Raw genomic sequence first — 25,491 nt, 5'->3', positions numbered from 1 at the left:
TATTTCACATTGGGCAGTAGCAGGAAAGCCTTCCTTAAAGTATACCTGTTGGTATAGGTCATGATTAATAAATTTGATTTCACTGGGGATTGAACCCAGGACCTTCTGCGTGTAAAGCAGATGTGACAACCACTGCACTATGAAACCAAGATGGAGGGTGTCCTCACATGGTTGGTCAAACTTGCAAGATCAAAAATTTTAGTTAAAACTTAGTAAAGAGTAATGAGCACAATGTCAAATAAACCTGTATATATCTATTTCAAATGAACATTTTACAAAGTTTTTCAAGCTAATTATATTTATATTTGAAAAAAATATGCATTATTTCTAGCAACTTGAACATTTGTATTCTACTGACATGAGATTTAACAAGATTGTCTTGCTATGGATTTTCTTGCCTTGTTATCAAGAGCTGCTTGCATATTTTGGTAAGACTTTGTAGAAATAACATGCCTTTTAATGACATAATTCAAGTATACTGCTTAAAAAAAACTTGTAGATTAACAAAAATACTACAATTCCAAATGTTAAATTTATCATCATTTTTTCTAAACTTGCAGATAAAAATTAGACATTTCTGTTTTCATTGAAAACAGATGACCTAAGAGTGAATGTTATAATACAACATAACATGATTGCAGCTTCTAATGTATTAACTTGATCACACCAACCCTCTGCAGCATTGGATGGTTACTGGCATTGTCAGGTGAAAATTGAAGTACTGGGAAAATGGCTACATGAAGATACTGGGTTGAGTGGCATCTTTTTCAAAGGTTGGGAAAACAGTAATTAGAAATGATGCTACAATTAATATGTTAGCTTTAATTAGAAAAAAATGACACTGTTACCAATCTCTTTTACAATAACAAAATAAATTGAAACTTCTTTAATCAGTTGTTTGCTGTATTATGATATTTTTTATGGTTAAAAGCTAAATGATTTTAGGATAAAATGTATTCTCATTAGTAGAGAAAGAACCGAGTTTATAATTGAGCAAACAACACATCTAACAATGGATATTAGCAGGAAAGGCTTCTTAAAAGTGGACCAGATTGAATAAGTTCAGTATTGACAAATCTGGTTTCACAGGTGATTGAACCCAGGAGCTTCCATGAGTAAAGCAGATGTGATAACCCTTACACTATGAAACCAAGATGGGTGGGTGATGGGTGGATGATGGGTGGCCAAGTTTGTATGATCACAAATGTGCATGATCACTTTGTTACCAATTTATTATACAATAACAAAATAAATTGAAACTTCTTTAGTTCTTTAATCAGTTTTTTGCTCTATTATGTTAGTTTTTTTATGGTTGAAGGCTAAATGTTTTTAAGATAAATTGTATTCTCATTAGCAGTGAAGAAACAGTTTGTAAATGAACAAACAACATATTTCACATTGGGCAGTAGCAGGAAAGCCTTCCTTATAGTATACCTGTTTGTATAGGTCATGATTAAAAAATTTGAATTCACTGGGGATTGAACCCAGGACTTTCTGCGTGTAAAGCAGATGTGATTACCACTACACTATAAAACCAAGATGGAGGCTGTACTTACATGGTTGGTCAAACTTGCATGAACAAAAATTTTAGTTAAAACTTAGTAAAGAGTAATGAGCACAATGTCCAATAAACCTGTATATATCTATTTCAAATGAACATTTTACAAAGTTTTTCAAGCTAATTATATTTATATTTGAAAAAAATATGCATTATTTCTAGCAACTTGAACATTTGTATTCTACTGACATGAGATTTAACAAGATTGTCTTGCTATGGATTTTCTTGCCTTGTTATCAAGAGCTGCTTGCATATTTTGGTAAGACTTTGTAGAAATAACATGCCTTTTAATGACATAATTCAAGTATACTGCTTAAAAAAAACTTGTAGATTAACAAAAATACTACAATTCCAAATGTTAAATTTATCATCATTTTTTCTAAACTTGCAGATAAAAATTAGACATTTCTGTTTTCATTGAAAACAGATGACCTAAGAGTGAATGTTATAATACAACATAACATGATTGCAGCTTCTAATGTATTAACTTGATCACACCAACCCTCTGCAGCATTGGATGGTTACTGGCATTGTCAGGTGAAAATTGAAGTACTGGGAAAATGGCTACATGAAGATACTGGGTTGAGTGGCATCTTTTTCAAAGGTTGGGAAAACAGTAATTAGAAATGATGCTACAATTAATATGTTAGCTTTAATTAGAAAAAAATGACACTGTTACCAATCTCTTTTACAATAACAAAATAAATTGAAACTTCTTTAGTTCTTTAATCAGTTGTTTGCTGTATTATGATATTTTTTATGGTTAAAAGCTAAATGATTTTAGGATAAAATGTATTCTCATTAGTAGAGAAAGAACCGAGTTTATAATTGAGCAAACAACACATCTAACAATGGATATTAGCAGGAAAGGCTTCTTAAAAGTGGACCAGATTGAATAAGTTCAGTATTGACAAATCTGGTTTCACAGGTGATTGAACCCAGGAGCTTCCATGAGTAAAGCAGATGTGATAACCCTTACACTATGAAACCAAGATGGGTGGGTGATGGGTGGATGATGGGTGGATGATGGGTGGCCAAGTTTGTATGATCACAAATGTGCATGATCACTTTGTTACCAATTTATTATACAATAACAAAATAAATTGAAACTTCTTTAGTTCTTTAATCAGTTGTTTGCTCTATTATGATAGTTTTTTATGGTTGAAAGCTAAATGTTTTTAAGATAAAATGTATTCTCATTAGCAGTGAAGAAACAGTTTGTAAGTGAACAGACAACATATTTCAAATTGGGCAGTAGCAGGAAAGCCTTCCTTAAAGTATACCTGTTGGTATAAGTCATTATTAATAAATATGATTTCACTGGGGATTGAACCCAAGACCTTCTGCGTGTAAAGCAGATGTGATAACCACTACACTATGAAACCAAGATGGAGGCTGTCCTCACATGGATGGTCAAACTTGCATTGGATGGTTACTGGCATTGTCAGGTGAAAATTGAAGTACTGGGAAAAATGGCTACATGGAGATACTGGGTTGAGTGGCATCTTTTTCAAAGGTTGGGAAAACAGTAGTTAGAAATGATGCTACAATTCATATGTTAGCTTTAAATAGAAAAAAACGACACTTTGTTACCAATCTCTTTTACAATAACAAAATAAATTGAAACTTCTTTAGTTCTTTAATCAGTTGTTTGCTGTATTATGATATTTTTTATGGTTAAAAGCTAAATGATTTTAGGATAAAATGTATTCTCATTAGCAGAGAAAGAAACGAGTTTATAATTGAACAAACAACACATCTAAAAATGGATATTAGCAGGAAAGGCTTCTTAAAAGTGGACCAGATTGAATAAGTTCAGTATTGTCAAATCTGGTTTCACTGGGGATTGAACCCAGGACCTTCCATGAGTAAAGCAGATGTGATAACCCTTACACTATGAAACCAAGATGGGTAAACAAAGGGGGGCCAAGTTTGTACGATCACAAGTGTGCATGATCACTTTGTTACCAATTTATTATACAATAACAATATAAATTGAAACTTCTTTAGTTCTTTAATCAGTTGTTTGCTCTATTATGATAGTTTTTATGGTTGAAAGCTAAATGTTTTTAAGATAAAATGTATTCTCATTAGCAGTGAAGAAACAGTTTGTAAGTGAACAAACAACATATTTCACATTGGGCAGTAGCAGGAAAGCCTTCCTTAAAGTATACCTGTTGGTATAAGTCATTATTAATAAATATGATTTCACTGGTGATTGAACCCAGGACCTTCTGCGTGTAAAGCAGATGTGATAACCACTACACTATGAAACCAAGATGGAGGCTGTCCTCACATGGTTGGTCAAACTTGCAAGATCAAAAATTTTAGTTAAAACTTAGTAAAGAGTAATGAGCACAATGTCCAATAAACCTGTATATATCTATTTCAAATGAACATTTTACAAAGTTTTTCAAGCTATTAATATTTATATTTGAAAAAAATATGCATTATTTCTAGCAACTTGAACATTTGTATTCTACTGACATGAGATTTAACAAGATTGTCTTGCTATCTATTTTCTTGCCTTGTTATCAAGAGCTGCTTGCATATTTTGGTAAGACTTTGTAGAAATAAAATGCCTTTTAATGACATAATTCAAGTATACTGCTTAAAAAAACTTGTAGATTAACAAAAATACTACCATTCCAAATGTTAATTTTATCATAATTTTTGCTAAACTTGCAGATAAAAATTAGACATTTCTGTTTTCATTGAAAACAGATGACCTAAGAGTGAATATTATAATACAACATAACATGATTGCAGCTTCTAATGTATTAACTTGATCACACCAACACCTCTGCAGCATTGGATGGTTACTGGCATTGTCAGGTGAAAATTGAAGTACTGGGAAAAATGGCTACATGGAGATACTGGGTTGAGTGGCATCTTTTTCAAAGGTTGGGAAAACAGTAGTTAGAAATGATGCTACAATTCATATGTTAGCTTTAAATAGAAAAAAACGACACTTTGTTACCAATCTCTTTTACAATAACAAAATAAATTGAAACTTCTTTAGTTCTTTAATCAGTTGTTTGCTGTATTATGATATTTTTTATGGTTAAAAGCTAAATGATTTTAGGATAAAATGTATTCTCATTAGCAGAGAAAGAACAGAGTTTATAATTGAATAAACAACACATCTAACATTGGATATTAGCAGGAAAGGCTTCTTAAAAGTGAACCAGTTGAATGAGTTCAGTATTGTCAAATCTAATTTCCCTGGGGATTGAACCCAGGACCTTCCATGAGTAAAGCAGATGTGAACACCCTTACACTATGAAACCAGGATGAGTAGACAATGGGTGGCCAAGTTTGTATGATCACAAGAGTGCATGATCACTTTGTTACCAATTTATTATACAATAACAATATAAATTGAAACTTCTTTAGTTCTTTAATCAGTTGTTTGCTCTATTATGATAGTTTTTTATGGTTGAAAGCTAAATGTTTTTAAGATAAAATGTATTCTCATTAGCAGTGAAGAAACAGTTTGTAAGTGAACAAACAACATATTTCACATTGGGCAGTAGCAGGAAAGCCTTCCTTAAAGTATACCTGTTGGTATAAGTTATTATTAATAAATATGATTTCACTGGGGATTGAACCCAGGACCTTCTGCGTGTAAAGCAGATGTGATAACCACTACACTATGAAACCAAGATGGAGGCTGTCCTCACATGGTTGGTCAAACTTGCAAGATCAAAAATTTTAGTTAAAACTTAGTAAAGAGTAATGAGCACAATGTCCAATAAACCTGTATATATCTATTTCAAATGAACATTTTACAAAGTTTTTCAAGCTATTAATATTTATATTTGAAAAAAATATGCATTATTTCTAGCAACTTGAACATTTGTATTCTACTGACATGAGATTTAACAAGATTGTCTTGCTATCTATTTTCTTGCCTTGTTATCAAGAGCTGCTTGCATATTTTGGTAAGACTTTGTAGAAATAAAATGCCTTTTAATGACATAATTCAAGTATACTGCTTAAAAAAACTTGTAGATTAACAAAAATACTACCATTCCAAATGTTAATTTTATCATAATTTTTGCTAAACTTGCAGATAAAAATTAGACATTTCTGTTTTCATTGAAAACAGATGACCTAAGAGTGAATGTTATAATACAACATAACATGATTGCAGCTTCTAATGTATTAACTTGATCACACCAACACCTCTGCAGCATTGGATGGTTACTGGCATTGTCAGGTGAAAATTGAAGTACTGGGAAAAATGGCTACATGGAGATACTGGGTTGAGTGGCATCTTTTTCAAAGGTTGGGAAAACAGTAGTTAGAAATGATGCTACAATTCATATGTTAGCTTTAAATAGAAAAAAACGACACTTTGTTACCAATCTCTTTTACAATAACAAAATAAATTGAAACTTCTTTAGTTCTTTAATCAGTTGTTTGCTGTATTATGATATTTTTTATGGTTAAAAGCTAAATGATTTTAGGATAAAATGTATTCTCATTAGCAGAGAAAGAACAGAGTTTATAATTGAATAAACAACACATCTAACATTGGATATTAGCAGGAAAGGCTTCTTAAAAGTGAACCAGTTGAATGAGTTCAGTATTGTCAAATCTAATTTCCCTGGGGATTGAACCCAGGACCTTCCATGAGTAAAGCAGATGTGAACACCCTTACACTATGAAACCAGGATGAGTAGACAATGGGTGGCCAAGTTTGTATGATCACAAGAGTGCATGATCACTTTGTTACCAATTTATTATACAATAACAATATAAATTGAAACTTCTTTAGTTCTTTAATCAGTTGTTTGCTCTATTATGATAGTTTTTTATGGTTGAAAGCTAAATGTTTTTAAGATAAAATGTATTCTCATTAGCAGTGAAGAAACAGTTTGTAAGTGAACAAACAACATATTTCACATTGGGCAGTAGCAGGAAAGCCTTCCTTAAAGTATACCTGTTGGTATAAGTCATTATTAATAAATATGATTTCTCTGGGGATTGAACCCAGGACTTTCTGCGTGTAAAGCAGATGTGATAACCACTACACTATGAAACCAAGATGGAGGCTGTCCTCACATGGTTGGTCAATCTTGCAAGATCAAAAATTTTAGTTAAAACTTAGTAAAGAGTAATGAGCACAATGTCCAATAAACCTGTATATATCTATTTCAAATGAACATTTTACAAAGTTTTTCAAGCTAATAATATTTATATTTGAAAAAAATATGCATTATTTCTAGCAACTTGAACATTTGTATTCTACTGACATGAGATTTAACAAGATTGTCTTGCTATGCATTTTCTTGCCTTGTTATCAAGAGCTGCTTGCATATTTTGGTAAGACTTTGTAGAAATAAAATGCCTTTTAATGACATAATTCAAGTATACTGCTTAAAAAAAACTTGTAGATTAACAAAAATACTACCATTCCAAATGTTAAATTTATCATCATTTTTGCTAAACTTGCAGATAAAAATTAGATGTTTCTGTTTTCATTAAAAACAGATGACCTAAGAGTGAATGTTATAATACAGCATAACATGATTGCAGCTTCTAATGTATTAACTTGATCACACCAACCCTCTGCAGCATTGGATGATTACTGGCATTGTCAGGTGAAAATTGAAGTACTGGGAAAATGGCTACATGGAGATACTGGGTTGAGTGGCATCTTTTTCAAAGGTTGGGAAAACAGTAGTTAGAAATGATGCTACAATTCATATGTTAGCTTTAATTAGAAAAAAATAACACTGTTACCAATCTCTTTTACAATAACAAAATAAATTGAAACTTCTTTAGTTCTTTAATCAGTTGTTTGCTGTATTATGATATTTTTTATGGTTAAAAGCTAAATGATTTTAGGATAAAATGTATTCTCATTAGCAGAGTAAGAACAGAGTTTATAATTGAACAAACAACACATCTAACATTGGATATTAGCAGGAAAGGCTTCTTAAAAGTGGAACAGATTGAATAAGTTCAGTATTGACAAATCTGGTTTCACTGGGGATTGAGCCCAGGACCTTCCACGAGTGAAGCAGATGTGATAACCCTTACACTATGAAACCAAGATGAGTGGAACATGGGTGGCCAAGTTTGTATGATCACAAATGTGCATGATCACTTTGTTACCAATTTATTATACAATAACAAAATAAATTGAAACTTCTTTAGTTCTTTAATCAGTTGTTTGCTCTATTATGATAGTTTTTTATGGTTGAAAGCTAAATGTTTTTAAGATAAAATGTATTCTCATTAGCAGTGAAGAAACAGTTTGTAAGTGAACAAACAACATATTTCACATTGGGCAGTAGCAGGAAAGCCTTCCTTATAGTATACCTGTTGGTATAGGTCATTATTAATAAATATGATTTCACTGGGGATTGAACCCAGGACCTTCTGCGTGTAAAGCAGATGTGATAAGCACTACACTATGAAACCAAGATGGAGGCTGCCCTCACATGGTTGGTCAAACTTGCAAGATCTAAAATTTTAGTTAAAACTTAGTAAAAAGTAATGAGCACAATGTCCAATAAACCTGTATATATCTATTTCAAATGAACATTTTTCAAAGTTTTTCAAGCTAATAATATTTATATTTGAAAAAAATATGCATTATTTCTAGCAACTTGAACATTTGTATTCTAGTGACATGAGATTTAACAAGAATGTCTTGCTATGTATTTTCTTGCCTTGTTATCAAGAGCTGCTTGCATATTTTGGTAAGACTTTGTAGAAATAAAATGCCTTTTAATGACATAATTCAAGTATACTGCTTAAAAAAACTTGTAGATTAACAAAAATACTACCATTCCAAATGTTAAATTTATCATAACTTTTGCTAAACTTGCAGATAATAATTAGACATTTCTGTTTTCATTGAAAACAGATGACCTAAGAGTGAATGTTATAATACAACATAACATGATTGCAGCTTCTAATGTATTAACTTGATCACACCAACCCTCTGCAGCATTGGATGGTTACTGGCATTGTCAGGTGAAAATTGAAGTACTGGGAAAATGGCTACATGAAGATACTGGGTTGAGTGGCATCTTTTTCAAAGGTTGGGAAAACAGTAATTAGAAATGATGCTACAATTCATATGTTAGCTTTAATTAGAAAAAAATGACACTGTTACCAATCTCTTTTACAATAACAAAATAAATTGAAACTTCTTTAGTTCTTTAATCAGTTGTTTGCTGTATTATGATATTTTTTATGGTTAAAAGCTAAATGATTTTAGGATAAAATGTATTCTCATTAGCAGAGAAAGAAACGAGTTTATAATTGAACAAACAACACATCTAACAATGGATATTAGCAGGAAAGGCTTCTTAAAAGTGGACCAGATTGAATAAGTTCAGTATTGACAAATCTGGTTTCACTGGGGATTGAACCCAGGACCTTCCATGAGTAAAGCAAATGTGATAACCCTTACACTATGAAACCAAGATGGGTGGATGATGGGTGGCCAAGTTTGTATGATCACAAATGTGCATGATCACTTTGTTACCAATTTATTATACAATAACAAAATAAATTGAAACTTCTTTAGTTCTTTAATCAGTTGTTTGCTCTATTATGATAGTTTTTTATGGTTGAAAGCTAAATGTTTTTAAATAAAATGTATTCTCATTAGCAGTGAAGAAACAGTTTGTAAGTGAACAAACAACATATTTCACATTGGGCAGTAGCAGGAAAGCCTTCCTTATAGTATACCTGTAGGTATAGGTCATTATTAATAAATATGATTTCACTGGGGATTGAACCCAGGACTTTCTGCGTGTAAAGCAGATGTGATAACCACTACACTATGAAACCAAGATGGAGGCTGTCCTCACATGGTTGGTCAAACTTGCAAGATCAAAAATTTTAGTTAAAACTTAGTAAAGAGTAATGAGCACAATGTCAAATAAACCTGTATATATCTATTTCAAATGAACATTTTACAAAGTTTTTTAAAGCTAATAATATTTATGTTTGAAAAAAATATGCATTATTTCTAGCAGCTTGAACATTTGTATTCTACTGACATGAGATTTAACAAGATAGTCTTGCTATCTATTTTCTTGCCTAGTTATCAAGAGCTGCTTGCATATTTTGGTAAGACTTTGTAGAAATAAAATGCCTTTTAATGACATAATTCAAGTATACTGCTTAAAAAAACTTGTAGATTAACAAAAATACTACCATTCCAAATGTTAATTTTATCATAATTTTTGCTAAACTTGCAGATAAAAATTAGACATTTCTGTTTTCATTGAAAACAGATGACCTAAGAGTGAATGTTATAATACAACATAACATGATTGCAGCTTCTAATGTATTAACTTGATCACACCAACACCTCTGCAGCATTGGATGGTTACTGGCATTGTCAGGTGAAAATTGAAGTACTGGGAAAAATGGCTACATGGAGATACTGGTACTGGGTTGAGTGGCATCTTTTTCAAAGGTTGGGAAAACAGTAGTTAGAAATGATGCTACAATTCATATGTTAGCTTTAAATAGAAAAAAATACACCTTGTTTGCAGTTCTAGAAAATCGTTCATTACATTTAAATGAACATAGTAAATGAACAACTTTAGTAAACGATTTTAGTTCATTTTTTCAAGGGAGAAAATCGATTACTAAAATCATTCATTAACTAAATCGTTGTGTGTGTATGCAGCTTAACATTGGATATTAGCAGGAAAGTCTTCTTAAAAGTGGACCGGATGAAAAAGTTCAGTATTGACAAATCTGGTTTCAGTGGGGATTGAACCCAGGACTTTCTGCATGTAAAGCAAATGTGGTTGGCCAATTTGTATGATCACAAAGGTGCATGATCACTTTGTTACCAGTTTTTATACAATAACAAAATAAATTGAAACTTTTTTAGTTCTTTAATCAGTTGTTTTCTCTGTTTTGATAGTTTTGTATAGTTGAAAACTAAATATTTTCAAGATAAAATGTATTCTCATTAGCAGTGAAGAAACACTCTGTATGTGAACAAACAACATATTTCACATTGGGCAGTAGCAGGAAAGCCTTACTAAAAGTAGACCTGATGATAAAGGTCATGATTGATATATTTGATTTCACTGGGGATTGAACCCACAACTTTCTGCGTGAAAAGCAGATGTGATAACCACGGCATCTTTTTCAATAGCTGGTAAAGTTAATTTACGGAAAACAGTGTTTAGAAATGATTATCTGCCAATTTAAGTCTATGTATCTCATAAAAATGAATAGGGAAACTGGTTATTATGTAAAGTTATACCATTGTTAGGTTTCCTGCAGGTTTCTTAAGGTATGTATTATATAAAACACTATGTTGTTTTATTATATAGGACAGTGTAGAACAATGTTACTTTACTCCAAAAGGTCCCAAACATGCTCCTCAAGGCTCCCCAACAGTACAGGTTTTATAGATATCCATGGTTGAGTACAGGTGACTTATTAGTACCTCAGTCAATTTGATTTAACTACCTGTGCTCAACCATGGATATTTCTAACACCTGAACTGTAGGGGAATCTTGAGGACCGCGATTGGGAACCTCTGCTTTACTTCTTTTTACTCACACCAATTTTTTTGCTCTCTTTTTCTCTCAAGTCCCAGATCCAGATCCTTGACTTGGGTCTGAATATGCAAGACTTGGACAGGTGGGGCAAGATCCATTTAAAATAGATATACACAGGTTTATTTAACATTGTGCACATAACTGTCTTCCTGTGTACTGGGGACACACAGCGGTGTCACCGTCTAGTAGTCCAAAAATATTTAAAAAAACATAAATAAATCAATAAACTGTGATGTAATTATATGAAGATGCATAGCAGTGTCATCTCAGGATCTACAGGGCACATGGAGGCACCAAATGCCATCAAGCAATCAGATTATAATAAAACAGTAATCTGACATACAACGATGTCAGTCCAGTGACAATATAGTGATTAGCCATATCAAGCCATTGTGAGACACAGGGCCCTGTCTCCAAGACATGCATCATAACCAAGGGTGTTCTCCAGAGGAAACTGCTCATAATAAAATTTCTCGTTCAAGCCATTAGGAATGTTGACTAAGTCTTTCCTTAAGCATTCTGTTGGTCATTCCAATGTATAGTAGATCACATGGACAATTGAGAGCAGAGACCACAAATTTTGTGTGTTAATAAAATAATTACCCACCACAATAAATTGGCAATTGGAGCAACTAGAACATCTGCATGCTCCCGATTTCGTAGTGAGCCAGTGTACTTTCATGTTTGTCTTACTTTTGGAAAAACAGTCACTACCAGAAGATCTTTAAGATTGAAACCATACCTGTAGGCAAAGCGAGGTCTCCCACCAATAACCAGGGTAAGCTTGGATCACTGGTGATCAAGTGCCAATGCTCTAGTACCTTTTTATGAATAAAGTGTGAGGCAGTGGTGAATGTACTGTAAAAATTTAATTTGCCCGATCTGTGTTGTCTACTCTTTCCTTTAGGAGATCTGGCCTTTTGAGCTTCCCTATTTTCATAAAAGGTTCATCAATCTCATTCTTCTTAGAACCCCTCTTCATGAAGCATTGACCCATGGTAGATAGAGCAGTGGGTATCTCAGTTGTGTCAGAAATAATTCTCACCACCATGAGGAGTTGTGAATAGGGTAAGCCAATTTTGAGAGGGACCAGACGGAAGCTGTTCACATGAAGCAACATATTTTTGTCCGACTCCTTGCTGTAAATTTGGTGGACATCTGGCAATTTTTATTGAGATAGACACATGTAAAAAATGTATGTGCTCTCTGCTAAATGTGAGGTTGAAGCGTATGGATCCTGGTACTAAGTTCAAATAATCATTGAATTGCACAAGTCTTTCTTCTCCCCTTTGCCAACTCAGAAATAAAATTCTGGATTTCTGCAAATATGTGTCTGCTCATAGGTAGCCATGAAAATATTAGCATATGATGGAGCAATATATTGGACCCCATTGCCATGCCGTTTTTGGAGATAGAATCTATTCTCAAACAGAAAATAGTTTTTGTTGAGGATGATGATTAGTAACAATTGCTACTCGACTGGAGGACCTGTGTATACAGTATTATTAGTGACACACTCTTCACATGTCTGAATACCCAAAGAATGTGGTATATTTGTATAAAAACTGGACACATCCAGTGTAACCAGTATGGAATTTTCATTTATCCCAGACACCCCACTTAATTTCCTTAAAAAATCCATGGTGTCAGCTATGAAGCTTTTGGTGTTCATTACCAAAGGCTGCATATAGAAACCAACTAGACAGAGGCTGATGTAGTAAAACTCTTGCCAAAATGATCGGCCGACCTGGGAGGTGCATCATAGATTTGAGCACCTTTGGTAAGGTGTACATAAATGGAGTTTTGTGGTGTGTCTGTGTCAAGAATTCAACTGTTTCCATATTGATTACCTATCATCTCATCTCTCTTGTATTTCCATGTTGTATTATAATCCAATTCTTGGTAACACTCTGAATTGGCAAGATGAATATTTATTTATTGTGCATAGGCATCATAATAAAGGAGCACCATGCCTCCACCTTTATCTGCAGCTCTTATAACCAGCTTTGTGTCATCCTGCAATGTTTTGATGGCACTCCTCTCCTTTCTGATGTTCAATAAAGGGTACTGTGTCCCTTTTTAATACCTCATAAAAGTTTGTATGGAGGGATTAAGGGTGGATCAAATTTTCTAGCATTCTTCAGTGTGCTGCTAGCTTTAAGTCCTTTTGGACTGTCTCCATCAAATGTTTCTGAGAAAAGTGATCCTTCAGGCATAACTGTCTGCCTAAATTGTACATATCTACCTGCCAATCAAAGCTGTTATGAGAGAAGGTAGGTACAAATGAAAGGCCTTTATTCAATAAGGAGAGTTCTTCAGTGGTGAGATACGGAAATGATAAGAAAAACGATGAAGGTTTTTATTATGTACGTCTGTACAGAGCTAGCAGAAATATCATTGCAAGCTGCCCATACATTGATTGTACAGAAATTATATACCAAAAATGATTTTACACATAAACCAATCAAATGATTCAAACAATAGTCATTATTCCACTCCCCTAAGACCTAAGGCCAATCAAATAATTATTTTACTCCCTAATTGGAAGAAATCCAATCTCATCGTTATAGTCATGTAGCAATAATCATGTGTTTATGAGCCAGACATCAAAAAGGACGTCTAACCTTTATACATACTTTTCGGTTCCTCATTATTCCGATAAATGGCCCACCACAACCTAGTATTTTGAGCCAGACATAGCCTGCAGCTGGGTATACTTCATTATAGCCTTGCAAATCTTGCAAACGTTGCATTAAGAAGAAAATGTTTGCACATATAAGCAAATTCTTTAAAGGCATAGTTATATAAAAAAAACAATTCTCAATGGTTTCATTCAGTTCCGTCTTGTCTTCACGCTGCCATATCAGGTTAAACACCACTGAGCCTAGGTGGTTTTTTTGCATCTTTTTTCTTCCTCTTTCCCCCACCCCTACGGGTGGGTATAGAGGGTTTTTTGGAGCCCTCCTATTCCTGTCTGATCTTTCCAAATAAGGTGTTCCCTGTACCGATGAGGTTGGGGCATCAGAGTCACTTGTTGATGTTTGTGACCAGCTCTCATAAACTGAACCACTGGTCACTTTCCCCATATTTTGTATTGGTGAATGAAACCTTCTAGGCTCAAGCCTGGAGTACCACAGGTATACACTGTTCTCCTTATAATCGAACTTTACCTGCTATATTTGTTATTTTTAAACTTGAGCAGCTCACTTTTAAATTTTACAGTTCACTGTCCAATTTGGGCAGAAGACAACACTTAGGAGTCTTAAACAAAATAAACAGCTCAGAACTTTCCAACTCAGAAATGTCTTTTTTATGTCAACAAGATCAGTGCCTGCTTGTTCAATAACAAGAAGCATCAGTTCCTGTGAGCATGTATTCAGTATGTTACACCATTTAGTACAAAAGTCATTTTTATGTGTCCCTAGGGTCGATTGGTTATGCAACCTGAATCCCCCTGGGATCAATTGTTCTTTAAAGTACTGGGAAAGCATCAAACCATGAAGTTGAAGTTCAATTTCCCTTTTTTTTGCCTCAATAAATCGTTATAACATTCCTCTGGGCTATCTTTATTAAATGCAAGGACATCTGTATCTGAAAACAAAATCCTTTCAGCATCAGCTTTATCAAATTGTAGCGTAGATGGCAGTTCTCTGGCACTTGTCTGTGACATAAGTGAGCAATGGGGTGTATTCAGTGAGGTTATTTTTAATTAAGCAATATGCTCTTCAGTCTTATAGCAAACAGAAAAGGACTATTATATCCAGATTGAGAAAAAACATAAAAAAAATCAAAAAGAAACAAAAATTATATCCAATGTGTATACAATAATTGTAACACAAGGTGCTGGACAGAATAGGGTCAGAGACAGCACTCAAACAATGATCAGCAAGAGGGTGCAGGGTTGTAAAAAAATGTATATGCACACTCACTTTCCCAGCAGTGAAAAAAGACTAGCAGTCACATTTAGATGATAAAGAATTTATTCACATAGTCATAAGTGATGAATACGACAGCGGCTGCAGCAGCCTGACGTCTGTTTCAACTGATGCTTCTCATTTTTTCTCAGGGGCTAAACACACTGCCCTGAAGCCAAATATATACACATAGCACATATGAAGACACATACTGTAGTAGTGTCATCCCAAGATCTACAGGGCACATGGAGGCACCAAGTACAGTGTTGAAAACAATCCAGCTGTTATGTGACATGTAGTGATATAACCTAGATAATATAACAAAAACAGTGAGACACACAGCAGTGTCATCAAGCAAACAAATTTTAATAAAACAAAAATCTATCTGAAACAAAAATAAAATCTGACTTACAGTGATGTCAGTCCGGTGACAATGTAGTGATTAGATATATCATGACATTATGAGACACAGGGCCGAGTCTCCAAGACATGCATCATGACTAGGGGTGTGCACCGGCCACTTTTCGTGTTTTGTGTTTTGGTTTTGGATCTGGATCTTTCTTCGTGTTTTGGATCTGGATTGGTTTTGCCAAAACCACCCTTCCGTGTTTTGGGTTCTGAGTTTTGTGTTTTGGATCCGTATTTTTTTGAAAAAAAGCATAAAAACAGCTAAAATCACAGAATTTGTAGGTTTTTCTGCTCCTATGCTATTATTAACCTCAATAACCTTAATTTCCACTCATTTCCAGTCTATTCTGAACACCTCACACTAGTGTTTTTATGTCCAAAAGGTTGCACCGAGGTAGCTGGAAGACTATGCTAAGCGAAACGAGTGGGCGGCACAAACACGTGACCCATCTAGGCGTGAAACTGCAGTGGCAGACAGAATGGCAGTTTGAAAAACTAGGCCCCAAACTGTACATAATGCAAAGAAAAAAAAGAGGTGCAAGATGGAATTGTCCTTGGGCCCTCCGACCCACCCTTATGTTGTATAAACAGGACATGCACACTTTAACAAACCAATCATTTCAGCACCAGGGTCTGCCACACAACTGTGGCTGAAATGATTGGTTCGTTTGGGCCCCCACAAAACAAGCTGGCAATTAATCTGTCCCTGCACAAACTGGCTCTACGGAGGCAAGATGTCATCCTCATCCTCCTCATCCACCGATTCCTCACCCTCTTCAGTGTGTACATCCTCATCCTCACAGAGTATTAATTCGTCCCCGCTGGAACCACAGGTCCCTCTGTACGTTCTGGAGGCTGGTCTCCCTGGAAGAGTTGATAATTCATTTTATGAACATCATCTTCTCCACATTTTGTGGAAGCAACCTCCTACGCCTTTCGCTGACAAGGTTCCCGGCTGCACTAAACACTCTTTCGGAGTACACACTGGAGGGGGGGGCAACTCAGGTAAAATAGAGCCAGTTTGTACAGGGACTTCCAAATTGCTTCTTTTTCCTGCCAGTACAGGTACGGACTGTCTGACATGCCTACTTGGATGCTGTCACCGATGTAATCCTTTAACAGACAGACGCACGTTTGTCGCTGCTGCTTTGAGGATGCAAGTGCGGCTACAGCCCACACAATTCACAAAGACAGAAAAAAGAAGAATATTTTTATTGTTTGTGTAGCACACTTTGAGGGTGTCACCACCCTTTAACAGACAGACGCACGCTTGTTGCTGCTGCTTTGAGGATGCAGGTGCGGCTACAGCCCACACATTTCACAAAGACAGAAAAAAAAAGAACAATATTTTAATTGTTTGTGTAGCACACTTTGAGGGTGTCACCACCCTTTAACAGACAGATGCACGCTTGTCGCTGCTGCTTTAAGGATGCAGGTGCAGCTACAGCCCACACAATTCACAAAGACAGAAAAAAGAAGAAGAATATTTTTATTGTTTGTGTAGCACACTTTGAGGGTGTCACCACCCTTTAACAGACAGACGCACGCTTGTCGCTGCTGCTTTGAGGATGCAAGTGCGGCTACATCGCACACAAGTCACAAACACATTAAAAAAATAGTTTTTTATTTTTTGGAGCACTTTGAGAGTTACACCACCCTTTAACAGACAGACGCACGCTTGTCGCTGCTGCTTTGAGGATGCAAGTGCGGCTACAGCCCATACAATTCACAAAGACAGAAAAAAAAAGAACAATATTTTTATTGTTTGTGTAGCACACTTTGAGGGTGTGACCACCCTTTAACAGACAGACGCACGCTTGTCGCTGCTGCTTTGTGGACAGTATCATATGCAGTGACAGTAGACTTGTCAGAAATTGTTGACACGTCCTTCAGTCCGGACCAAATGTCCAAACCAGCCCTTGACTTATGACACAGGCGCACGCTTGGCGCTGCTACTATGTTGGTGCACGTGCAGCTACATTGCACACAAGTCACAAACACATAAAAAAAATAGTTTTTTATTTTTTGGAGCACTTTGAGGGTTATACCACCCTTTAACAGACAGACGCACGCTTGTCGCTGCTGCTTTGAGGATGCAAGTGCGGCTACAGCCCACACAATTCACAAAGACAGAAAAAAGAAGAATATTTTTATTGTTTGTGTAGCACACTTTGAGGGTGTCACCACCCTTTAACAGACAGACGCACGCTTGTTGCTGCTACTTTGAGGATGCAGGTGCGGCTACAGCCCACACATTTCACAAAGACAGAAAAAAAAAGAACAATATTTTTATTGTTTGTGTAGCACACTTTGAGGGTGTCACCACCCTTTAACAGACAGACGCACGCTTGTCGCTGCTGCTTTAAGGATGCAGGTGTGGCTACAGCCCACACATTTCACAAAGACAGAAAAAAAAAGAACAATATTTTTATTGTTTGTGTAGCACACTTTGAGGGTGTCACCACCCTTTAACAGACAGACGCACGCTTGTCGCTGCTGCTTTGAGGATGCCGGTGGAATCTAGATGGGATTTGGAACCGGGGACACACTACCTCCATCAATTGTCTAAATCCCACTGCACTAATGGCGGATACCAGATGCACGTCTAACACCAACATAGCAGTCAAGGCCTCAGTTATACGTTTTGCTTCAGGATGACTGCTGTCGTACTTCATCCTCATCGCTAGGGACTGTTGGAGGGTCAATTGTTTAGTAAAAGTAGTGATGTTCCTACTTCCTCTCTGGGATGATGAACAACTCCCAGCAGCAGCAACAGCACTAGGAGGAAGTGGTTCTTGATCTTTCCCTATTTTATTTTTATTGGAGAAAGTTTGGTCCTCCATTTATGTTATATTGATATATACGTGCGCCTAAAGCGCACACAAACACAGAAAATATTTTTTTATTTTTGCTGGAGAGTAGTGCACTTTGTGGGTTACACCACCCTTTAAGAAATGAGCCAGCCGGCTCTTTACTTATGGGACACAGGCACACGCTTCGCGCTGCTCCATTGTTGATGCACGTGCAGCCACAGTGCACACAAGTCACAAACACAGAAAATATATTTTTTTTTGGTTTGGACTGGAGTGTACTTTGGGGGTTACAGCACCCTTTAACGGTCAAGCCAGCCGGCCCTTTACTTATGACACAGGCGCACGCTTGGCACTACTTTGTTGATGCACGTGCGGCTACTGTGCACACAATTCACAAACACAGAAAATATATATTTTTTTGGTTTGGAGTGTACTTTGGGGGTTACAGCACCCTTTAACGGTCAAGCCAGCTGGCCCTTTACTTATGACACAGGCGCACGCTTGGCACTACTTTGTTGATGCACGTGCGGCTACTGCGCATACAATTCACAAACACAGAAAATAATTTTTTTTTTGGTTTGGACTGGAGTGTACTTTCGGGGGTTACAGCACCCTTAACGGTCAAGCCAGCCGGCCCTTTACTTATGACACAGGCGCACGCTTGGCACTACTTTGTTGATGCACGTGCAGCTACTGCGCACACAATTCACAAACACAGAAAATAATTTTTTTTTTGGTTTGGACTGGAGTGTACTTTGGGGGTTACAGCACCCTTTAACGGTCAAGCCAGCTGGCCCTTTACTTATGACACAGGTGCACGCTTGGCACTACTTTGTTGATGCACGTGCGGCTACTGCGCACACAATTCACAAACACAGAAAATATTTTTTTTTTTAGTTTGGACTGGAGTGTACTTTGGGGGTTACAGCACCCTTTAACGGTCAAGCCAGCCGGCCCTTTACTTATGACACAGGCGCACGCTTGGCACTACTTGCACGTGCGGCTACTGCGCACACAATTCACAAACACAGAAAATATATTATTTTTTTAGCACTTGGGGGGAGCACCCCTGATGGACAGAGCACCCCCTGGACAACACTACAGCACCCCTTTAGGACTGGGACACTGCACAGGACTTTGGAGTGGACACAGCCCCTATGGAGATCTGACTGCACAACACAGTCCAGCCAGCCCCTATGGACTTTGAAGTAGTGGACACAGCCCCTATTAACAACAGCAGCACAGCACAACACAGCCAGCCCCTATGGACTTTGAAGTAGTGGACAACAGCACACTACACTACACTACACAGCCCTAACTCCCACCCTCCCTCTTCACTGTCCACAGCCGAGTGAGAAAATGGTGCCGACGCGGGTACCTTATATAGGATCCAAAACCCGTGAGACTCGGAAGGCGGGATGATGACATTTTGCCTCGATTTCAGATCCGAGTCAGGCGGGAAAAGTCGAGCCTGACTCGGATCGGACTCGGATCGGGGGGGCTCGGGGGGGTTCGGATTTCAGAAATCCGAACCCGCTCACCACTAATCATGACCACAACCAAAAGGGGTGTTGTTCAGAGGAAACATCGCATCCTAAATTCCTTGCTTGAGCCATTCGGTGACAGGCTATTCAGCCTGTGGATCCATTGGAGTTCCATTTGAAGCAGGATCTTCTCCCTGTCTCCTCCTCTTTGTAGCGATGGAATGTGATAGATTATGTGGCATTTCAATTGATTAATAGTGTGTTTTTTTCCTTGAAGTATCTTGCAACTGGCAGGTTAATGTAATCATATTGTTTTTCGCAGGGTATACCGGTGGTTCTCCAGGGTTCTCCTATAAGGTTTTGTCCCTAATACAAGAGAGGGTGAAAGAGACCAGTGGTTCAGTTTATAGACATTGAGAGCCGGTCACAAATATCAGGTGATTCTAACTTCATCAGTACAGGGGACATCTTATTTAGCAAGATCAGACAGGTATAGGAGGGCTCCAAAAAACACACTATACCCACCCATAGGGGTGGGAGAAAAAGGAACCGAAAGAACACCTAGGCTCAGTGGTGTTTAACCTGTCTGACCACAATGTCACCACTGCAGAACTCTTATTGAATAAAGGCCTTTTATTTGTATCTACCCTCTCTCTATTTGAACTCAGTAACAGGATCCATACTCTTCAGCCTCACATTTAGCAGATTTTTTAGATGTGTCTATCTCAATATAAAATAGCCAGATGTCTACCAAAATTTACAGCAAGGGGCCGGACAAAAATATGTTGCTTCATGCGAACAGCTTCCATGCAGTCCCGCTCAAAAGGGGCTTACTCTATTCACAACTACTCAGGGTTGTGAGAATTGCTTCTGACATAACTGGAGATATCCACTGCTCTATCCGCAATGGGTCAACGCTTCATGGAGAGGGGTTATAAGGAGAATTAGATTGATGAAGCCTTTACAAAAATAGGCAAGATCAAAAGGGAAGCTCTCCTAAAGTAAAGAATAGACAACAGGAACAGAAACAGGATCAGGCAAATTTAATTTTTGCAGTAAATTCACCATTGCCTCAAACTTTATTTGTAAGAAGGTGCTAGAGCTTTGGCACTTGATCACTAGTGATCTAAGTTTTTCCCGTTATTGGTGGGACACCTCTTTGCCCACAGACATGGTCTCAATCTTAAAGATCTACTAGTAGTGAGTTGACTAATTTTTCCAAAAGAAAGACAAACATGAAAGTACACTGTCTCAGTAGGAAACCAGGAACACACAGATGTTCTGGTTGCTCCAATTGCCAATTTATTGTGGTTGATAATTATTATATTAACCCAAAAGAAGGGAAGAAGAATAAATAACATCAAGCATCGACTGGACTGGAATAGCATATTTGTTGTCTATGCTCTCAGTTGTCCATGTGACCTACTATACATTGGATAAACCAACAGAATGCTTAAGTAAAGACTTAGGAGCTCATTCAGAGCTGGTCGCTAGCAAGCGGCCGCTTTTTGCAGATGATGTTTACTACTAAGCGAATGCATATAGTTCGCAGTGTGCATGCGTACACTAGTATGAGCGATCAGACATTTCTCGCTCGTCCTGCAAAGACAGCCCAGTGGAATGAATGACAGGAGAGGCCGTTTGAGGGTGGTAACAGGGGCAGGCCATTACTAATGGGAAAGTGGAATTGCGAACGCAGACGTGTCTGAGTTTTTTAACACCATTTCAGAGGCGTGCATAATTAAAAGGCAGCATCATAGTACACATCACCTGGTTGCTTTTTACACTGAAGTGCTCGCAGTGCTTGTGGTAGGGTACAGACAACTGCAAGTGCTGCGGTGAGATTCAATGGAACCTGATGTACCGATGGTTGTATATACTTTCTGGAGATGACGTACGCAAGTGGGCGGCTAAAGACAGGCTGGTGGGCATCTATAAACACAAAGTGATCACTCACCCAGACATAGTGGGCGTGCTTATGCCTTGCCATGCGATCGCCTGCCTTGACATCACTTAGCTGAATTACCATATGCTGGGAGCGAGTGGCCGCAACTAGCGAACGGGTCTGAATCAGGTCCTTAGTCAAGATCACTCATCCATTAAAAAGAGCTTATGTACAGGTGAACAACAATATGATCTCATTAGCCTGCCAGTTGCAAGACACTTCAAGGAAAAAAATACACTATTAATCAATTGAAATGCTGCATAATTGATCACATTCCACCGCTACATAGAGATGTATATAGGGAGAAAATCCTGCTTCAAAGATAACTCTAATGGATCCACTGGCTGAACATCTTGTCACCAAATGGCTTGAACGAGAAATTTAGGATGGGATGTTTCCTCTGAATAACACCCCTTTTGGTTGTGGTCATGATGCATGTCTTGGAGACATGGCCCTGTGTCTCATAATGTCATGATATGTCTAATTACGATAGTCACCAGACTGACATTGCTGTATGTCAATTACTGTTTTATTACACTTTGTTTGCTTGATGGCACTGCTGTATGTCTTACTGTCTTTGTTATATTATCTAGGTGACATCGCTTCATGTCACATAATGGCTGGCTTGTTTCCAACAATGTACTTGGTGCCTTTGTGTGCCCTGTACACCCTGGGATGACACTGCTATGTGTCTTCATATGGTCTTTGCTATAATTACATCACAGTTTATTGATTTATGCTTTTTTCAATCTTAAAGATCTACTAGTAGTGACTGATTTTTCCAAAAGTAAGACAAACATGAAAATACACTGGCTCACTAGGAAATCAGGAGCATGCAGATTTTCTGGTTGCTCCAATTGCCAATTTATTGTGGTAGGCAATTATTTTATTAACACACAAGATGGAAAGTAGTATACCATCAAGCATTGGTTGGACTGCAATAGCAAATTTGTGGTCTATGCTCTCAGTTGTCCATGTGATCTATTATAAATTGGAATTACCAACAGAATGCTTAAGGAAATACTTAGTCAACACGCCTAATGGCTTGAATGAGGGATTTTATTATGAGCTGTTTCCGCTGGAGAACACCCCTGGTTATGATGCATGTCTTGGAGACAGGGCCCTGTGTCTCACAATGGCATGATATGGCTAATCACTATATTGTTACCGGACTGACATCGCTGTATGTCAGATTACTGTTTTATTACAATCTGTTTGCTTGATGGCATTTGGTGCCTCCGTGTGCCCTGTAGATCCTGGGATGACACTGCTATGTGTCTTCATATGGTCTTTGCTATAATTACATCACAGTTTATTGATTTATTTATGCTTTTTAAAATATTTTTGGACTACTAGAGGGTGACACCGCTGTGTGTCCCTGGTACACAGAAGGATGACAGTTGCATTTATACATGATTACGGTACAAATCAGACAGTAGTGATAATTCTTTGGCGCTCAAATATACTTGAAAAATGTTATAATAAAATTGTAGGCATTTTATTTATGACATAAACAACATATAAAAACATATAAAATCCACAGATAATAAAGTGCTATGCAGTCCTGAGTGTTAGATTATGGTGATGAGGTGGGTTAAAACATAGTCCTGAATAATATTGCACAAAATCCAAGGTGCTGGTTTGGTGACATAGATGTTAAATAAACATGAAATGAAAGAGAGGATCCTACCCAGCAGAGAGTATGGAGCCACAGGATGTTGCTAGAATACAGGGTAAATCCGGATTACCCTGTATAGGCTCCACAAGATTTCATCCAGAAAGGCAGGGTCGTCTCACAAGTTGGTCCAAATGAAGGTACAGCATGCAGGATCCACCAACACGTTTCGAGCAACTATGAGGCTCTTTGTCAAGGTGTAGATCTTCAGCATGCTTCCTATCTTCCTTTATACCCCAGCTAAATGAAAAAAATTAAGAAAATGCCACGAACCGGAAGTGCGCGGCCGTCAACTTCCGGTTTGAGGTCCATGTGCTTCAGCGTGTATACCGGAAGTGCGTCATCCCGCGACTTCCGTTTTTTGTTCAAACGTTGATAGTACATAGAGATTGTGATAAATTGTTCAAAAAGGAAAATCCCAGAACGTTTTTCAAAGGATTCTTGACCATATGTTCAATGGAGGCTCGAATAGTAGATCAATACCTCAAATAGATATAAAAAGCAATTAGTGATATAGCTTGAATAAACATATAAATGAAGAATAATAAATATCATACATGTAAAACAAGGACAGTCACAGAAACCATTTTAGTTCGAAGTCCTTGTTAAGACCTCTAGGTAATAATGTTTTTAAATTAAAAATCCACTGCATTTCTCTTTGTGCAAGACGACTTTCAATGTCTCTATTTTTCCAAGAGCTTTTAATGCAGTCTATTGCCATAAACCTTTTAATATGATTAGGAGAACAATTATGAATTTTTTTTAAATGTTCCGATAGGGAATGTGTCTCCAATCCCTTTTTAATATTTCGAATGTGTTCACTCATACGTGTTTTAAGGGCTCTGGATGTTCTGCCAATATAAGTCAAACCACATGTACATTCGATTGAATAAATAACATTGGTAGAATGGCAGGTTAGAAATTGAGTGATAGAGAATTCTTTATTGTTCATATAAAACGTAGATATTTTTGCTTCTGTGCTTTTGACTGTTCTGCACATGTTGCAGACCCCACATCGATGAAATCCTTTAGTTCTAATTCTCGTTTGATTTTCTATGTCTAGAGTACTTTTCACGAGTTTATTTTTTAGATTGTCAGCTTTTCTATAGATGAATTTTGGATACATAGGTAACATTGGATTAAGAATACTATCTTTTTTTAAAATGTGCCAGTGACGTTTAAAAGACTTTTCTAAAAGTTTAAAATGAGATCCATATCTAGTAATAAAAGCAAAGTCCAAGTTTTGTGAGTTTTCTTTCCTTTTATGAGTAAGCAACGTATTTCTATTTAAAGCAATAGTATCCTCTTTGATTTTCTCAAGATTTTCAGGATCATATCCTCTTGCGATAAAATTATGACTCATTTCTTCAATTTGTTCTTTGCATATTTCAACTTCTGTACAGTTGCATTTAACTCTTAGGAATTGACTTTTTGGGACACCTTCTAGCCATCTGGTAAGATGTTCGCTCATTTTGTCGATATAGCTATTAGTATCAGTAGCTTTTTTGTAGCATTTCGTTTGTATGGTCCCATTTTTTATATAAATATTTAAATCTAAAAAGTTGATCTCTTTATTACTAATATTGAAACTCAATTTAATGTTCAAAGAATTAGTGTTCAAAGAACTACAGAAACTTTCCAAATCTTCTTTGTTGCCTTTCCAGAAGAAAATGATATCATCTATGTATCTGTGCCAGGACACCAGGTTCTTACCCCAAGCCGGATGGTGCCAAATGGCGTCCTCCTCCCTCTTCGCCAAAAACATATTGGCATAGCTTGGGGCGAACCTGGTGCCCATGGCTGTGCCAATCATTTGAAGGTAATAGTTGTTGTAAAAAAAGAAATAGTTATTATGTAAAATAAAATTGATACCATCTTCCAAGAATTTTTTCTTTTTTGGTTCCAGTGTCGAAATTTCCAAAAAATGTCTTATAGCTTCCAAACCCTTAATGTGGTCAATAATAGTATATAAAGAAGATACGTCTGCAGACACCATAAACATATCTTCTGTCCATATAACACTGTTCAGTTTATTTAAAGTGTCAGTGGTGTCCTTAAGGTAGGAGGGATTGGAAATAACTATAGGTTGTAAATAAAAATCAATGTATGATGATAAATTACTAGTGATACTGTT

General features: G+C 36.8%; 8 non-coding genes across 8 annotated transcripts; all 8 read right to left on the bottom strand.

Moving 5' to 3' along the window:
- Positions 1 to 74: 74 nt before the first annotated feature.
- TRNAV-UAC (transfer RNA valine (anticodon UAC)) lies at positions 75 to 147 on the bottom strand. The gene has a single exon. It is a non-coding gene; the product is annotated as a tRNA-Val (tRNA).
- A 1,316-nt stretch (positions 148 to 1,463) lies between these two features.
- TRNAV-UAC (transfer RNA valine (anticodon UAC)) lies at positions 1,464 to 1,536 on the bottom strand. Its single transcript has one exon. It is a non-coding gene; the product is annotated as a tRNA-Val (tRNA).
- A 1,334-nt stretch (positions 1,537 to 2,870) lies between these two features.
- TRNAV-UAC (transfer RNA valine (anticodon UAC)) lies at positions 2,871 to 2,943 on the bottom strand. Its single transcript has one exon. It is a non-coding gene; the product is annotated as a tRNA-Val (tRNA).
- An 818-nt stretch (positions 2,944 to 3,761) lies between these two features.
- On the bottom strand, positions 3,762 to 3,834 carry TRNAV-UAC (transfer RNA valine (anticodon UAC)). The gene has a single exon. It is a non-coding gene; the product is annotated as a tRNA-Val (tRNA).
- A 1,314-nt stretch (positions 3,835 to 5,148) lies between these two features.
- Positions 5,149 to 5,221, bottom strand: TRNAV-UAC (transfer RNA valine (anticodon UAC)). Its single transcript has one exon. It is a non-coding gene; the product is annotated as a tRNA-Val (tRNA).
- Positions 5,222 to 6,535: 1,314 nt separating this feature from the next.
- TRNAV-UAC (transfer RNA valine (anticodon UAC)) lies at positions 6,536 to 6,608 on the bottom strand. Its single transcript has one exon. It is a non-coding gene; the product is annotated as a tRNA-Val (tRNA).
- Positions 6,609 to 7,920: 1,312 nt separating this feature from the next.
- On the bottom strand, positions 7,921 to 7,993 carry TRNAV-UAC (transfer RNA valine (anticodon UAC)). The gene has a single exon. It is a non-coding gene; the product is annotated as a tRNA-Val (tRNA).
- A 1,310-nt stretch (positions 7,994 to 9,303) lies between these two features.
- TRNAV-UAC (transfer RNA valine (anticodon UAC)) lies at positions 9,304 to 9,376 on the bottom strand. The gene has a single exon. It is a non-coding gene; the product is annotated as a tRNA-Val (tRNA).
- Between the last annotated feature and the right edge of the window lie 16,115 nt (positions 9,377 to 25,491).

Source organism: Taudactylus pleione, unplaced genomic scaffold, assembly GCF_031769625.1.
Source record: "Taudactylus pleione unplaced genomic scaffold, aTauple2 ptg000085l, whole genome shotgun sequence".
NCBI classification, from domain to species: Eukaryota; Metazoa; Chordata; class Amphibia; order Anura; family Myobatrachidae; genus Taudactylus; species Taudactylus pleione.
The sequence above is the reverse complement of the archived record's forward strand: the minus strand, read 5'-3'. Positions and strand labels throughout refer to the sequence as shown.